Genomic DNA, 14,797 nt, shown 5'->3' with positions numbered 1-14,797 from the left:
ACCGGGAAGTCACAAGCACCAGCATCTGCAGGATTCCGGCAGTCCTGCAGCGCAAAGATGTAAATATGAGATATTAGTAGGTCCAGTGGACCGCTTTCACGCGAGTGAACTTGACCCGCCATAGGTCTACCGGCCAGGTGTTCAGCAGAGATGGAGCGCGCAGGGTGCGCGTCGGAGATAAAGGGGTGTGGCCGACCCGGTGCGGCCGTCAGCTTTGAAACGCGTTGCCGCGCCCAGCAGCAGCACGCCGGGCGGTTGGGGTGTTCCTCGCCCACCACGAGGAAAGCGGGGCGTGCTGGCTGGCCCCCGACTCCTCACCATCCTTTGTGAAGGGCCCCCAATTGTGCCTCATAGGCGGAGTTCGGTTCCCGCAGGGTCCGGACTCCGCGAGGGCTGAAAGGTGAGGGCTGCGCGGTAGGAGGGTCTCCAAAGAACCTAGGTTTGCCTCTCGCATTCAATTCCCTTCCCTCGCCCCTTCCTCCCGCAACCTAGCCCCGGCGCTCCTCCCCCAGCTCCTCTCGCCTCCCGCGCTGGGCCTGGTGGGCGGGGCGAGGAGTCCGGACTGCGCGAGAGTTCCGCCCAAATCCCGCGAGACTCGCTTGCCGCCGCCGCCGCCGCCGCCGCCGCCTCTTACGTCTTTCCCTTTGACAAGTCGCCGCTGCTGCAGCAAAAATAAAGGACGCGGCAGCCGCAGCTGCTGCCGAGCGGGGCTCGGGTCGCAGGAGCCGCACCCAACTCCCGCCAGCTCCGGAGCAGCGTACGGTAACGTCTCCTCTTCTGCTTTCCTGGCCGCCTGTGCGTGCGCCCCGCCGGCCGGACAAAGCCCACTGGGGCCGTTCCGGGGCTGCCGGGGTCCCGGGTGGGGGGCCGGCGAAGGCCTGAGGGAGTCCTCCCGGTGTTGTGGGGCCCCCTGACCCCAGGGGCCTCCCGCCGCCCGGCGCACACAGAGCCACGTTAGAAGCCTAGCCGCCGGCCCGGGAGGGCGGAGGGACCCGCCCCTCCGGCGGCTTGCTGTACCTGACCCTCAGCCCTCGGAGGTCGCACCTCTGATCACGTCCCCCACCCCTTTATCCGCTAACGAGCGCCCCTCCCCCGGCCGATGCTGGGGCCTGGGGGCGGCGGCCCGACTCGGGATCTGAGAACTGCAACCCTCGTGTCCCCCGTCGCTGGCCACCTATCGAGGGCTGGAGGTTGTCTTTCTCTAGGGCTATCTTTCTCCTTTTCTTTGCATTTGGGTGGGGGCAGCGCATCCCCTGGTAAATCGTTTTACCAATCTCCCTCTTCGATGAAATAATGTATAGCCTCCGCTCCCGTGAGGGGAGACGAGAGGCATTGTTTAGTCGTTGGGGTGAGATGAGGATGATAATGACAGGAGCTGCCCCAGAGAACAGGGGGAAACCATTTCTGTGATGGGCGGCAGGTTCATGGGAGACACGAGGACAGGAGCTGGTACCACCTCTCCCAGGAGGTTATGTAAAAGACCTGCCTTCCATCCTAGAGAGCTGTGAAGCTCAGGGGCAGAATTTGTCTTAATTTAAAAATAATGTCTGTAATACTGAAGAAAACACGGATAATTGGAATAACGGGAATACCAGATCTGAACAAACTAACCCATCCTTGTAATTCCATTTCCAGAGATGGCATTTCATGGTTCACATTTTGGTGTATTTCCTAATAGACACTTAAGTTTTTCAAATAGTGCTTGCCTCGTCTTTGATTGGGACTTCCCCATTCTATATATGTTCCAAAAAATGATCTGTTTTGAGTCACTTCTTTGGCCTGCTTGGTTAAAACTGTTTATTTGTTCATTGTCACTGGCTGTACTCTGTCATCACTATATCTCTTTCCTTGGGCCCTCTTCCAAAATGATTGTTAGCTAAACGGTTTTAAAAATCAAACGTTAAAAAATTTATCTACTTGGATCTGGTACGTACATGTTTTTACAATTCTGCCTTGGATGGATGCTGAAAAGGAGCAGTGTTTTTGGAAAGCAAACAAACTGTGGTTATCCATAGTGAGAAAAAACCTGTTTACCTCAAGGTTTTATAAAATTGATTTCCATTGGTTATTTTTAGCCCCAAATCGTTGTGTGACATTATTTGTTTCATGGTGCTTTTGTGATTGGAATGGGATGGATATGTTCCTTTGATTATATAGGTTTCTATAGTGTGTGTTTATATAAGCAAAATTGAGTGCCTTACGTGCCTATGTGCACATATCTGTGTGTATGTATATCTTGGAAGTGAGTTAAAATGTATTGTTATGTGAGAAAAGAAAGCATTAGGTAGGGCAAAGAATAGTCTGGAAACATTTCCCCCAATCATATGACAGAATTATATGGCAGAATGAGACATCTAGGGAGGTTGGAAATCTGGAGGCTTTTAAAAAGAGGATAGATTGTCATCTGTCTGGGGTTGTCATTGGAATGGATTAAATAGCCTATTAAGGCCTCTTGTAATTCTAAACTTTTATGAATTTTGCTTTCCCTGAGGTTCTTATCACATTGTTTCTTACATTTCTAGTCATGCTGTTTGCATATGACACCCATTCATTTGCTGGTCATGTACTTATTTCACTCTCAATATAGGCATCTTGGTGGCACATGGAGAAGAAAGGAAATGTAAATGTCTCCTGAAATCCTATTTGATTAAAGCAATTTCGAAGACTGTTGTTGATTGGCTGGATTGGTCAGTAGGTGATGCACATAATAAATACGGATACAATTCGAAGTACTCAAGCATTTTTCCTCCCCAAAGACTAAATTACTACTTAATATTTGAAATTAAAAAAGAATTGGAATCATTGAACAGCTGATGTTTTAAAACTCAGATTTTTGGAACTTAAAATAATGATGACTTTGGTTTGTGGTGTGGAGAGGAGAGAGACATTTGTGCTAGGATGAAAGCAAATTGACTTGTGAAACAAAAGTTGAATTTTATAGTTGGACAACTGTATAATCATAACAATGTTGCCATGATCTATTGAAGAGAATTTTTTAATGTAAATAAAACTTGGATTAAACAGACACATGAAATGTAGATTATCATGATGTTGAAAAAATAATTGGTCACATCATTTAAAAAGAAGTTTGCAAAGCCAGTAAAGTCACAACAACTAGGAAATGTTTTTGACTAAAAAATGTACAAGGGGGGAACGTAAAGCAGGTAATTTACTTTTTAGATGCCAGATCTGATTTTTATAATTTTAGTTTGTTCTGTTGTCACTTACTGGGTCCTCTAAATTAATGGGAATATTAAATTCCAGATGAGATCCCTGAGCAAGGAAATACGTTTATATACTAACCTGCCCATGCATGTAAGTGATAGCGCGTGTCTACGCACTTATTTCTATATTTATCTTTTTCTATATATTAAAAATCATGCGTTCATATTGATATCTTCTATTCCAGTTCATCATTACAAGGTTCATTCCAACTTTTCCTCTATTCTTATTTGTAATTTTTTTTTTCTGAAGTGAGAATCCTGGCTCTCATTATCTATAGTATATTAACTTATTTATTCACTTTTAGAGTGCACATCAAGTAGTTATGATTGCTAACCCATACCCATATGAGAAACATATTTGCTAATTAGGATGCAGTATTTGTGTACAGGTGTTTTTTTTTGTCTTTGGCCTTATAGCATCTGACTCAAAATACCGTTTTTCAAAATTACTTAGGTTAGTTATTTTCTTCCTTACTCCTTTTAGTGTGCTTATGTTATTTATCTGTAAAGCAATCAGGTTATTTTCTTTCTTTTTAAAGTTCAATTTATTGGGATGACAGTGGTTAATAAAATTACATAGGTTTCAAGTGTACAATTCTATAATATCACACGGTGGGCTCACCACCCAGAGTCAGTTCTCCTTCCATCCCCATATATTTGACCCCCTTTACCCTCTTCTACCACCCCCTGCCCCTTATCCTCTGGTAACCACTAAACTTTGTCTATTTATGAATTTTTGTTTCTTTGTCTATTCCGTTGTTGCTTTCAGTTTTATATCCCACATATGAGTGAAGTCCTATAGTTCTCAACTTTTTCTGTCTGATTTATTTCGCTTAGCATTATAATCTCAAGATCCATCCATGTTGTTGCAAATGGCAGTATTTCAATTAGGTTCTTTTCTTTCTTTTTTCTTTTTCTTTTTTCATTTTGGGCTCTCCCCAATCCTGGTTGACTTTTCTTTCTTTCTTTTTCTCTGTATATAAAACATTAGTATGACTAAACATTATTATATAAAAAGATATATTTAGAGAACCTCTTCAGTTTCGGGTTTAATTATCCTTCCATTATTTTTTACATAAATGAACAGATTGTGTGTGTTTTCTTATATTTCTTTTTTCTTTATATAATTTTTTAAATTGAGATACAATTCATGTACCGTAAAATTTAGCCTTTTGAAGTACACAATATATGTAGTGGTTTTTAGTATATTCCAAGGTTGTACAACTATCACCACTATCTAATTCAAGAACATTTTGATCACTTCAAAAAGAAACCCTGTATCTATTAGCATAATTTCCCATTTCCCCTTCCTCAGCCCCTGGTAACCACTTATCTGCTTTCTGTTTGTATGAATTTGTCTATTATGGACATTTCATGTAAATGGAATCATATAACGTGTGTACTTTTGTGCCTGGCTTTTTTCACTTAGCATAATTTTTTCAAGGTTGCTTCATTCATTTTTATGGCTGACTGATATTCCATTGCATGAATAGACCGCATTTTGTTCATGTATCAATTTATTGACATTTGGTTTTCCATTTTTGACTATTATGAATGTACTGCTATGTACATTCATGTACAAGTTTTTGTGTGGACATATGCCTTCAGTTTCCTTGTGTATATACGTAGGAGTGGAATTGCTGGGTCATATGGTAACTCTATGTTTAACTTTTTGAGAAACTGCCAAACTGGTTTCCTACTCCCTGTTTTTATATGAAGAGTGGCATGTTATAGATGCTCTTTTGAACTTTACTTTTTTCACTTAACAGTATATCTTGTAAGTCACTCCAAATCAGTTCATCAGCTATTCTTTTGATATTCTTCATTCTTTTTTTAACAGCTGTGCACTACTCCACTGTGTGGATGTATCCTAGTTTATTCAACCATTCCTCAATGGATGAGCATTTAGGTTGTTTCCTATGTTTTATAATTATAAAAAATGATGCAATAAATGACCTGTGCATATGTGTTTTTGTATTGTATCTTCATATACAAGTTTTCCTGCAAGTGGGATTGCTGAGTCAGAAGTTAAGTACGTATGTAGTTTTGTCAGGTATTAGCAAGCTTTTCTACAGAAGTGTTGTACTAATTTGCATTCCCACCAGTGATGTGTGAGAGCACCTCTTTTCCCCACAGCCTCGCCAACAGAATGTGCTGCTGTTCTTTTTCTTTTTCTTTTATTTCATTTTATTTTGCTTGAGATGACTGATTTTAAAAAATACTCTGTAGGCTATTTAGTGACCCAAGTTACCCAAGCCAGTTGTGGAAGGGCACTTAGTGCCTGCGGTTGGCAGGTTCTCATAGCTTGAAAATGAAATACATAGTCCACTGATATTGCAGTGATACATGTAGGTTATTATGTGCAGGTGAAATCGATTGGAATGCAATTTCTGGCCTGGTCAGGATTGTTCATTTGAAACCTTTGCATTTAATGGAGGTGCAGAATTGATTCATAATACCCATGCTTTGAATACTTGTGGAGTTTAACAAAGGATAACTGAAATGGTAAGGAGAATACTTTTTCCTTTAAAGTATGCCTGATATAATAGCTGTTTGCTCACATTGTATGCTAGTTATTTTGAACATATTGACACCATGGTATAGCAGGGGTGTTTTTTGACCAGCAATGGCCATATCTGGAACCCTTTATATTTCCATAAGAAAGAAGGCCAATCTTAAGGAAGATGAAATTGATTTAAAGTAGTAGATAATCAGGATAATCCTATCAGATTTTAGTGGTGCCAAGAAACTCAGATAACGTGAAAAACATCCCCATCTTACAAGGTAACAAGCTCTGCCCAGCGTGTCTAGAAATTTAGGTTCTTTCCCAGAAAGGGCACTGTTCAAGTGTGTGGAACACATGAAAAAACAAAGATTCGAGCACTGGAGGAGGAGCTGATGTTCTTGTTGGTTTCTGATGAACTGATGTTCCCAGGAAAACATGCTGCGTGCTGGTACTGAATGGAATCAGTCGAGGTCTGTTGTAGTCGTCAGGGAACCTGTGGTGCTATAAAACCCCCAATAATACCTGATTTTACTGGTTACAGAGAGAAGGCCATGGAAAGTCACAGGATGGTAACTTAGATTGTTCACCCATCTCCCTCTTTTTTTTTTTTTTTTTTAAGGAGGGCACAGCTCACTGTTGCCCATGCAGGGATCAAACCAGCAACCTGGTGTTATTAGCACCATGTTCGAACCAACTGACCTAACCGGCTCTCGTTGTAAGTGATTCCTAGTAGTAGTAGTAGTAGTAGTAATGGAATAATAATAATAATAATAATAATAATAATAAAATAATAGTATAGTACAGTTTTTTTCTCAACTGGGGTTCCATGAGAGAACTAGACTGTAATGTTCTAGGATATTTGAACATTTGTTGTATGTGGAGAATTAACTTTTCTCCAATGCGTCTTGAATGACAGTAGTTATGTACCATCCTTGGGAGAATTGAGAAAATATTCACTCCAGTATTCAAGTACTGTGGTTCTGATGACGAACCCCAGCTGAGAAAAGTCATGGTCATTGTAGTCAGTTAGATTCCCCCCCCTAATTCTACCATGTATTAGCAGGATGGAGTTGGACGAGTCTTAATCTCTTAGCCTTAGTTTCCTGCTCTATAACATGAGAATAATAATTATAGTTGCTACCTCATAGGGCTGGTGTGAGGATTAAACAAAAAAGTCTTTCCAGTCTACATTTATTCATCTCTATGGCTTTAAAAATGTATGCTGATCAACTCCCACATTTATATCTTCAGCCCAGACCCCTTCCCTGAGGTTCAGTGCCATAGTTCATCTGCTTATTCCACATCTCATTTGGCTATCTAATAGGCATCTCAAGTTAAATTTGCACAATACAGAGGTGTGATTCCTATCCTTATATTTCCTATGAAGCTACTCTTAGTAAATGGCAGGACCAGTCACTCAGGCCAAAAGCCTAGGTATCATCTGTGATTCTTCTCTTTTCGGTATGCCCTATAATCAGCCCATCAGAAAATCCTCTTGGCTCTATTTCTTGAATATATTTTTAATCTGATCACATATCATCATATCTACCTTATTACTCTGGTCTAAAGCACCTGTTCCTCTGCTTAGATAATTACAATAGTCTCTTAACTGGTTTCCATACTTTCTCACTTGACCTCCTAAAGTCTCTTCTGTACTTCATGGCTAGGACGATCTTTTTAACTGTCAATCAGATAGGCTACTCCTCTGTATAGTATTTTATACAATTAATGTAGCCAGATTCCTGGCAATGGCCTATAAGGTCCTAGATGATGTAGTTAGTACCTATCTTCTCTGTTCACGCTACTTCTGCTACACTGAACTTGCCTGTATTCTCTGATCATGCCAGGTGCATTCCCAGGGCTTAATATTTGTTCTTGCTCTGCTTGGAGTGCTCTTGCCTTCGGTTTTCGCACTGCTTGCTCCCTCACATCCTTCAGGTATCTGCTTAAACAGCGGCTGTCAGAGTCTACCTCTTTAGAGAGATCTTCAGTGATGACACTACAGAAAATAATGGCCGTACTCCCAGCCCCCTCGCTCTTGCTTTATTTTTTACAGCACTTACTGACTTATTTGTCTACTTGTGTATTCTTTGTCTTCCTCACTAAAATGTAAACTCCATGTGAGTAGGAACCTTATATGTCTTGTTTCTTCCAGTGCTAGAAAAGACCCTGGCACGAAGTAAGTCAGGGATGCAGCTCTAGGAAGTTGTGGAGTAAAATTGTCTCTAACTTAGATTAAGTGATTCTGCCTTTTAAAGGTTTTAGGCCAAAGGAAGACTATTAACTCAGTTAAACAACACTGTGAATTTTGTACATTGGGTACTCACATATGAACTGTTAAGTTTTAGAATTTATGTTTTCAAGAGCATATAATTGTGCATAGGATGTGCTAAGTAATGTGTAAAAAATCAGCTCTTGTGCTTGTTGCAGAGGACGACTCTGGTTGTCCTCTCCTTATAGTGGTAGTGATGTGAGTGTAATAGGAATATTTTGTCTTGCTCTGGCAAGCTGTTTTTCCTCATCCTAAACTCTTGATTTAAAATCTATGTTGATTGTGATTTGGGGGGGATATATTGTTTTCCAGGCTTTTAAAAAAACTTAATAGTATTTATAAGAGTCCTTTTAAATTTTGCCATGTTTTAAGACTTTTTCTGTTAGTCATTGTGCCATAAAACTGTTTGGTCATGGACAATTTTATGTGATAACAACTCAAGTAAGCAGCTTTGCTATCTGATTGTATTAGAAATACGGGATAACCTAATCTAAAACTAGGTAGATTATATTATCTATGTATTAATATAATTTAAAAGAATTTGTGAGCCAGTATCTTTTATATAAGCTTATCTTTGACCTTACTGGAAACCAAGTATCCAGTCATATACCGTATAATGAAATTTTGTCAATAGTATGGCCATAGTTTCTGCTTTCTCAAAGTTGTTCCTTCTTCTGAAAGGAAGATATTATGTAGAATGATGGAGAGATTTATGTAATTTCGTGAAGGTGGTGTGGTGGAGTAGACAGATGTACGTATAAAGGAATAATACTGGGTAATACTGAGCATTTACTGTGCACCAGGCACTATTCTAAGCAGTTTCATCTGTTATTTACACTATGTTTAAATCTGGTTGAACTCTTATTTAAACTACGCTTAACCCGTTTATTTTGCAGATAATGAAATTGAAGCACTGAGAGGTTAAGTAAGTTGCCCAAGATCACACAGCTAGTTAGTGGTGGAGCCTTGATTAGAATTCAGAAACAGAGGGGTGTTGGTGGAAACTGTGGGAGGCAGAGCATGGAAATGGCCAGCTTCAGCTGGATGGTTTTGGCTGATCTAAAATCCCAGCCAAGTAATGTATGGAAAGGATCATTCTATATACGAGTAGATATTAAGGAACTCATGGTGACAATTAGAATTTTAGGTGTGCCACAGGTTGCTTTGACTTCTTAAAGAATGTTCCTTGTTCTGTTCTACCAAAGAGGGGAAATAGATGTTAGAACAGTAATTGGTATAAGCATTGGACTTTGCTATAGAAAGGTGACTATCAGTGAATCTTTATACCCTGAAATATGAAATTTTTCTTGGTAGACCTTGAAACCCAGTGACATTAAGAAGCAAGTTTAGTCTGCCACCTGTCTAAAGTGCAAACAAGTTGTGAAATAATAATGATTTACATTTGTATATACAGAGGGTGCCAAAACAGTGTATACACATTTTAAGAAAGGAAAGAACTGTATTAAAATTGTAATACTCAATATATACCCATAACAAAAGATGAATACAAGTCATGTGTATACATTTTTTGGCATCCCCGGTGGACTTTTATTTTACAAAGTACATTGGTAAACATTTCTCAGTTGATCTTCATAACACCTCTGTGAGATAGGCTGCCATTTGACAAGCTTCCACAGAGGAGAGAGGTTGCTGTCTGAGGAACAAGCCCTTAAATAGTCGCTACGTAGTTGCTAGACCCTCTTTAATGAAGGTTCTGTTCATAAGGAAGTTGCTGTTCCTTTGTAAAACTGCCAGAGGGTGAGAAGTGGTGGACTTTAGCTTTGTAAGGTGTTATGGGCTTGATCTCTTAAATAAATGATTGGAAAGTTGCTTAATCTGGAAGCAGAAGATCTGTGGCATGCTGAATGGGCAAAGATGGCCTGTTGCAGTTGGCATGTTCTTAATGTTTGTTAAACCAAAAGCTTAGGCATTTTTAAGAAATGTAATTTAGGTTAAATCTATAATTCTGATATCAACACTGTTGTAATTTTTTAAACCAATATTTTAATTAAAACCTTCTACCAGTTAGGCTAAGGTAATATTGATATTTTGATCGTATCGTAGATTAGCATAGACATTGGGCGCTTTATTTTTTTGAGATCAAAAAGCAAGTTTGGTAGCTTCTGAAAAGGCTGATGTATGATGTAACATAGCAATCGTGAAATGTTGATAAAAGTTTACTATGTTCCCTGTTTCCTTTGTTCATTTTGAAAATAGCTTGAACTGCTTTGGATAATTTAAATTGGTCTGAGATATTAAGAGGGACTTTTCAAAATTCTTATAGATACCCTGTATAAAGGAATAAAGTCAGATGTAAATTCATAGAATCATTTCACTTTAAAGTGATTGATGATTGATAAAATGTAACTTTGTTTTGCAAAACTCTAAGGAATTGCTGAATATTTTGTATTCATAGTATCTTTCAGTTCTGTGTTATTTTCTTTTTCTGTGGTGCTCTCTTGTGACTGCCTCCTTATTACCACCCTCTCCCTGTTGGTCTGCCATCTGTTGGTTTGGCTCTTTATTTCAGAGTAGGAAGGCAGGAAAGGGTTTTTATACACAAGATAAAACCAGGCCTGCTTGGAGCTTAGTGAGCTGGAGTGCTTATGCAATAAGTCTGCTGATGATAAATTCCAGAAGTACCATTAGGCCCATAGGACTAGAAAGATGGCGATGACTCTGCAATATTGCCTGCAACTTTTTTTTTCTGTGACTCTTGCTTTATTTAATAAAGAAAAATTTAAAAATAAATCATAAACACTGTTTTTTTCATGGAAAACCATAAATTGGTTGAATATTAACAGGCTTGTAAAAAAGAATAATTATGTAGGAGAGTTTAGCATGTTGAGTGTTAGTGAAATTCATGTCAAATGGTTTCTTATAGTACTTTATAAATATAATTTAATCCTGGTAAATTTACATTCACTCATGCGTGATTGTGCATTAATCTGTTATGGGAATATGTAGAGACTGTTAGCAGTCCTAGGCAGATAATTCAATTTCCAAGACACTGTTTTTTCAATCTGTTTGTTACAAAATATTTTAAACATATGTTAATGTAAAAGTAGACAGAATAGTATAAAGAGCCCATTTACCCACCAATGAGTTTCAAGCATTATTATAGGTCTTGTTTCCTCTATGTCTATCCACCACTCCACCCCCAATCCCTGGACTTTTTAGAACCAAATCTCAGACATATTTATTTACTTTGTAAATTTCTGTTTCTTCTTTCTCTTTACAAAATAAGCATAATACCATTATTATACCAAAATAATTATAGCAAGTTCTTTGTTTTTCTTTTATTTTTTCTTTTTTTAAAATTTATTGGGGTGACAATTGTTAGTGAAATTACATAGATTTCAGGTGTACAATTCTGTAATACATCATTTATAAACCCCACTGTGTGTTCACCAGCCAGAGTCAGTTCTCCTTCCATCACCATATAGTTGATCCCCCTTAAGCAAGTTCTTAATATCAACAAATATGTAATCAGGTTTCATATTTTTCTGATTATTTTATGTATATATATAAATACATATAGTTTGTTTGCTTGAAGTGGGATCCAAATAAGGTCCATACTTTATAATTGTTTGACATGTTTATTAAATCACTGTTAATCTTCGGACTTTCCCTCTTTTTTTTTTTTCCTTAAAATTTTTTGTCAAACCAGGTTGTCTGACCTGAGAAGTTTCCCTGTTTTGCTGACTGCATCTCTGTAGAGTCATTTAACATGTTCTGTCTCCTGAATTTCCTGTAAGTTGATAGATTTGTGAGATTTTTTGGATTTTTAATTTATTTTTTTAGTGAGAATACTTCTTAGGAATGGTTTTGTGTTTCCTTGAGGTACATAAGGTCTTGTTATCTCTCTTTGTGATGTTAACAGCTATTGATGATCATTGCTTAGATTTATTAATTCATCAGATTGCAAAATAGTGGAATTCTACTGTTCCTTACTCAGGTATTATGTAGTGTTCTTTTGGATAGTTCTTCAACAATGTAAATTATATATTTAGGTCATTGAATTTATGTTAGAACTGGTTCTGGGATGATTTGACAAGATTCTGTGGTGGAATTCCTTTAAGGGAATAGTACAAGTCCTTATTGAAAACACAGAGAAAACTTGGGAATACTGAATCACTAGATTTTGTTTAAAGGACGTTTGGCTAGCAAGTAGATTAACGTCCATTGTGAGATAGCAGCTTGTGACCTAGAGTATGTACCTGGTCATTGGTGTTTGGTTTTTTTAGAGGTCAGTGTTCATATTCAGAAATTTCAAAAGTAATTTGTGCAGGACAGCAGTTATTAGTTTCTTGAGCCAGATTTATCAGCATGAATTTGAGAATAGGCCTGTGTATGAATTATATTTTAAAAAGTTTTTGGGTTTATGTAACATATTTTGTTTTAAGGTTGTCAAAGAACTGAAGCAGCATTTCCCAATGTAGCTCCTTGACAAAAGACTACTGGGGTCAAATAAACTTGGTAAACAATGTGCACTTTATCCTTTCTTGGAATGTATTAATAATAATGCATATTAACATGTAAAAGACAGTAAAAAAAAAAAAACCTGTGTAACATTAACTCAGCCTTTTCCAAATTTATTTGATCACTGAAACTTTTTTCTCCCTCATAACATCTTGAACTAGTGGAACAAATTTTCTAGAGGAAACAAGTTTTGAGAAATATTGAATTAACAGATTTGAACACAGAATAACTAGAAAAATGTCTGATGACAAAGAGTGTGTATGACTTTAGTACAGTCATGTGGAGAAATTTTTGATAGGTAAATAATAATAAGACATTTTTTAATGAGAAAAAAGCAGGAGGGAAATGCTGGTTGGTTGTTTCATCCTAGCCTGTAAGCATTATACTTTTACGGAAGCTGAGTTAGGAAAGGACTTTATCATATATAACATTTACCACATGCCAGGCACTGTTTTCAGTCCTTTGTATATAATTTGTAATTTGTTCAATCTTTACAACAACTTTATGCAGTGGATGCACTATTGTTATCTCAGTTTTACAGAGGAGGAAATTGAGGCACAGAGAGATTAAGTAAATTGTGCAAGGTGACATTGCAGAGTTGGTGACATAGCAGAGCCAGGACCTGAATTTAGGCAGCCTGGCTCGAGAGTCCATTTGCATAGCCACTATTCTACAGTGCAAGATTTGGAGATGGAGATCACGAAATAAAAATGAGATTCAAAGGGGATTTAAAGTCTTTTTGGAGGGAGAAGACATCTTTTCTTTAACTTACAGGTAGTCAGGGGGCCATCAGAGAAGAATGTGGAGAGCGAGCTGTTTCCTAGTGAAGATAGAAAACATGGAGACCTGGGAATGTTATTCATAAAAAAGGTATAACTCCCAAAAAGATAGATTAGATGCAGGTAGGAGGCTGAATTAAGAGGATACTGTTACTACAAGGATTTCAGACTTAGAAGTGAATTGGAGCTTCCTTCTTAAAACTCCCTCATTTTATGTATGGGATCCGAGGTTACATAGTTTGTTCATGTGCTGGCAGTAATACTCATAGCTCACATTACTCTATTACATGAAAGCACTTTCACAAGCATTCTCGTTTGATCCTCTAAACAACCTCGAAAGGTATGCTGGTAGGTTCCATATTTTCCACAGCAAAGGTGGTTCTTGAATTTAGATTTCTGCATCTTAAAAGCTAAAGTTTTCTACACTATATCACATTGCCTCAATTTTTAATGAATAACATAAAGAGGATTAGTGCGTGTTTTTGAAATGAGATGAGGATTTGGATCAGAAAGAAAAGCTGCATATTAACAAATGGAAATAATTTCCCCGTAAGTGTCCAAATAATATATGCTATTGTAAAAAACAATATTTTAGACAGTATAGGGAGATGTAAAGAAAAAAGTGAAAACTGTCCCCTGTGCAGAGTAACTGCTTTTAAATTTTGATGTGTGGTTTTTCCAGATTTTTTCCTAGATCTATATCTATATAATGAATTTTTTCAAAATTCTACAAATACTGTTTTACAACCTGAAATATGATATTCTTAAAGAGAATATCTATAAACATTGGTGTTTTGCTTCTACCATAGTAAAAAAGTACATGCAGGGACAACAGGCATAAAATGGTAATATCCCTGGCAAACTGAGATGTATAGTCACACCCTTCTTCAGCACCCCTCACCCCAGGCGAGGTGAATAGATAAAAATCTGTCTGGGTTAGGTTAATTTAAGGAGGCAATGAGTAATGTAAAGCTTATTTTTATTGTTTTTATATGGAATTTGGGATTGACTATTGATTGTTTTGTAGTTTGATAGGAAAAAACTTTCACACTATACTGGATTAAAAGATAAATAACTCAGACCTCTTTAAGTAAACATTGAGAACAATAAAATATTCTTTTGTAGTACTCTGTGTGGGCACTTTTGGTGTATCTGTGTGTGTGAGTGCGAGTGTGTGAGCGTGTGTGTGTGAAACTGGTCTCAGTACTGTTGGAACATGGTCGGGAAAGAGCCTGTTGTGTTAGGTTGTGGAATAGATTTTTGTACTTGAAGTCAGTTCTTAGCATATCTTGCTTTCTGTTTTATTACTGCATCTAGTAATTTGCTTTTTTAAGCGCTCTCTGCCCAAGCAGATTTTTTGGATGGTCTTATTTTAAAAACGTTTTTCTTTTTGAGGATTGGGTTATATTTTATTTACATCTCTCAATATTTCCTTGTTGGTTCTAAGTTGATGGTGATGTTTATATGAGTTTAGCTATGCTAGTTCTTTTGCTATTCCATATAAACATAAAATAAGCTTGTCTAAAGCTACAGA

The 14,797-nt window shown here is 37.9% G+C and overlaps 1 protein-coding gene across 1 annotated transcript in view; it reads left to right on the top strand.

The window, feature by feature from the left end:
* The first annotated feature begins 623 nt into the window (after positions 1 to 623).
* Positions 624 to 14,797, top strand: part of HERC1 (HECT and RLD domain containing E3 ubiquitin protein ligase family member 1) — a 175,389-nt gene continuing 161,215 nt past the window's right edge. The window contains exon 1 of the mRNA XM_081047817.1: positions 624 to 762. The gene's annotated coding sequence lies outside the window, so the exon portion shown is untranslated. The remainder of the gene's footprint in view (positions 763 to 14,797) is intronic.

Source organism: Rhinolophus hipposideros, assembly GCF_964194185.1.
Source record: "Rhinolophus hipposideros genome assembly, chromosome: 5".
Lineage (NCBI taxonomy): Eukaryota > Metazoa > Chordata > Mammalia > Chiroptera > Rhinolophidae > Rhinolophus > Rhinolophus hipposideros.
Note: the sequence above shows the minus strand (reverse complement) of the source record. Positions and strands in the feature narration are given on the sequence as shown.